This window comes from Pygoscelis adeliae, unplaced genomic scaffold, assembly GCF_000699105.1.
Source record: "Pygoscelis adeliae isolate BGI_AS28 unplaced genomic scaffold, ASM69910v1 Scaffold10, whole genome shotgun sequence".
Taxonomy (NCBI): Eukaryota; Metazoa; Chordata; class Aves; order Sphenisciformes; family Spheniscidae; genus Pygoscelis; species Pygoscelis adeliae.
The window spans coordinates 7,127,819-7,131,074 of record NW_008824053.1 but is presented as its reverse complement, the minus strand read 5'-3'; positions in this window follow the sequence as shown (position 1 = coordinate 7,131,074).

Below are 3,256 nucleotides of genomic sequence, written 5' to 3'. Positions count from 1 at the left end.
GGTCCGTGGGACGGCACAGAGGAGCAAGCAGAGCCCAGGCTCAGCCTGCAAAGTGGGCAGGCTGCCAGCCCATGCTGGAGCACTTCACCTCCCTGCCGCCCCTTGCCCATTAGCAAAGACGAGGTATTAAATACAGATCTCTAAGATATTTTGAAACTTATTACAAAAGTTGCTCTTCAGAAAGCAGAGTTTATCACGCTGGCTGATCGCAGGCATTGGTGGCAGAGCGAGGAGGCAATTCCCTTGAAATACTCTCTTGGCATTCAAACTGTTACTGCAGAGAAATATTAAGCAGCAGCAATTGCCTGTCTGCACGTGCTGCTGAGGCTTTTTAAACTCATCCTACAAGCAGCAGATGGCCCTTGATACAGTACCACAAAAAGAGTGTCCGGAGGCTTGCAGACTACCCAGCTGCTGGCAAGGGCTCCCCACAGCAGTGCTCTTGCTTGCCCGCGCCCCGTGCCACAGGCAGACGCGGACACCCTCTGTCCCTTCCTCTTCTTCTGGATAAGCCACCTGTGCTGCTTTTATTTTTCTTGTTACTGAAAAGTTCCCTCTCACCTCCCTCCCAAGAGGAAGGCGCAGGCAGCAGGAGGAAGCCGGGGTGCTGGGCAGCCAAGCTATACATACAAGTAGTACCAGTTCAGAAAGGGAATCGGTTCCTTGTTGCCCTCCACACCCTCCGTACATGTATGGCCACGGAGGAAAATACAGCCAAATGATTGCACAGTAACCCAAGAAACCCATTCAGGCTACCTCAGCTTAGAAAGAAATACCAGAGCAGAAAAGGGTGTGTAACACAGCAGAGGCCAAAAATGTTAATATGTAACTGTAAGGAGTTTTGTGAGGTAAGTACTCTGGTTTGCTTTTAATTGTCTTTAATAGTTAGTCGATATTATAACAAAAATCAGTTTAGAGAAACAAACTGAAAGGAAGCACATAAAGAACACAAAGTTATGCCCAAATGTCTCAATCTAAACTAAAGCTTTTTTATCTGGTACTATTGGAGGATGCAATGGAAGCCGACATTCATGTAACAGGTTTTACAGAGACAAATTATCTCAGAAGTAACTGTTTTACATCTTGTTTATTAAGAAATTCTGCAGGCACTGCCTGTACTTGGAACGGCCTGCTGTGTGATCCACTTTAAGGAACTGAGAATATACTTTTTAAAAGCCATTTTTTAAATTCAGCTTTACAAATTGGAAAAAAGTTACTATTAAAAAACTATAAGGCTCAATGAGTGAGTTTTTAATCCAGAGAACTTATTCATTAGCAAGGGAATCTACTTCTGGTTGTGTTTGGGTATATTTTTTCTTTGTATCTTAAGTGTCCCCAATTTCAGATAATTGGCTGAACTCAAATCAAGCACGCACAAGCAGCATTATCACATTATCTTGGTCTTCAGTGCCTTTTAGAATAAGGAGAGCAGAGTGCCACATCCATTTCCACTCCAAGCCTGCTTCATCTACATAATGTTAACTTGATGGAACCTACAGCAGCGCTCATACTTCCACCACGGTTCTGGTCATTTCCAGTAATGGTCCATTTGAATGGCATCATCTTTTGGACTGAAAAGGGAAGGGAGTGGGGCGAAGGGAATCAAGATGTTTCTTTGGCAACTCTTACATATTGGTGGTGGAAATATCTAAGGTTTTATTATTTATCATATATCCTGCGTAAAAAACCAAGGCTATATGGTACAAACAAAGGGTCTAAAGAAAAGTATTAAACCTACCAAAAATGTAGAACCTCAAGACTAAATATTTAAGTTGCAGAGAGAGGAAGTAGTACCGCCAGCCACGGACCACAGCGCTCTGTACACACAGACTGATAAGAGGCTTAAAAATCATTGTCGGGGCACAGAAGTGTCACCCTGTGCATGTATGTGACAGCGCTGTTCCTCTGGAAGCTGCTGCAGACTGGCACGGGCAGCTGCACTGTGAAGCACAGAGATGCAGGGGCACCTACACCAAGGTTTTACAAAGCTCAGGCTCCAGCTCCTGAAATCCCTTTAGTACAAAGCTGCTCTACTGCACTAAATTGCTTTTCAAAGCTCTGATCCACCGCAGAAAGTTGTTAGGGACGGATACTAAGTAACTCGCTAGTTACCACAAGTTTAGACTTCAGACTTTGGTAATTTAAGACTTTCTGAAATTATGGTTTACTAAATCTATATATGGAGTTCAAACTAAAAACTTCACTGCAAAGCTTTCATTTAGTCTCCTTTAAGTGTGGTTCTGGAAGGAGCTGGCAGGTCATCCTATAATGCGGAAACAGACACAGCATTTAAAAATATTTAAAAGCCATTCAAACAGCCTGTACATTGTGAAACATGCCTAGAAGAAAATACCTGTCCTGCTTCTAAACTAAGTTTTCCATTTCTGCAGAACTTCCAGATCCGCTCATCAATCACTATCAGCTCCATTTTACAGTTCAACAAATCAGCTTTCTTTCACAAAACCTTCAGAACGTGAATACAGACTGTTTCAGCACAGTCGCAACCAAGTGAACTTTTATTGTTTATTTTCAGCACATAGCTGATGAGGACCTGAATTACCCCACTGCTGATTAAAACGAGCCACCTGACTGTATCTGATCTGTTAACAGATGCAGAGCCCTGGTTTGCAAGCAAACATTTCAGTGGAACTGGTAGAAAATGGTGGGCTCCAAGAAATATTTGCTAGAGACATGGAAGTGGACCTAATGGCTTAAAAGTAGAATCCAGGTATGTGAATCTTTAAGACTAACACCCAAGAGGAATATATGCTCTACGACGTCAAACCTTATACTTCAGAGATTTTATTTCGTTATCTGATAGCATAAAGACTATGCTGGAGGATGTTCCAAAGTGGTTAACGGCCATAGTGGCACAGGAGGATAAGGACAGAGTCAAGCCAACTTGGCTGGAACTAGAGCCCGGCATTCTGCAAAAAGCCAAATACACCTTTCAGCTTTACTTGCTGATAAGAGCTGCCGCTTCTTCACTGACTGTGCAAATTTGTTTTGGTTGTTTGGGGTTTTTTTAATTTCATTTCATTTTCAGTACACGGATAAATTTAGCGAAATCAGATTTTTCACCATATAACTGGATTTGAGTTGCGCTTCCCACTACACCTCTTAGAAGACCCTTAAGAACACGCAAGAACCCACATGCTCTGCACGGCTTAAAGAACAAAGCTACACCAATGCCCCTTACCGATCTGTAACAAGAAATGTCTTTTTCCAGATTCATATTACAGAAGGGAGAACAGAC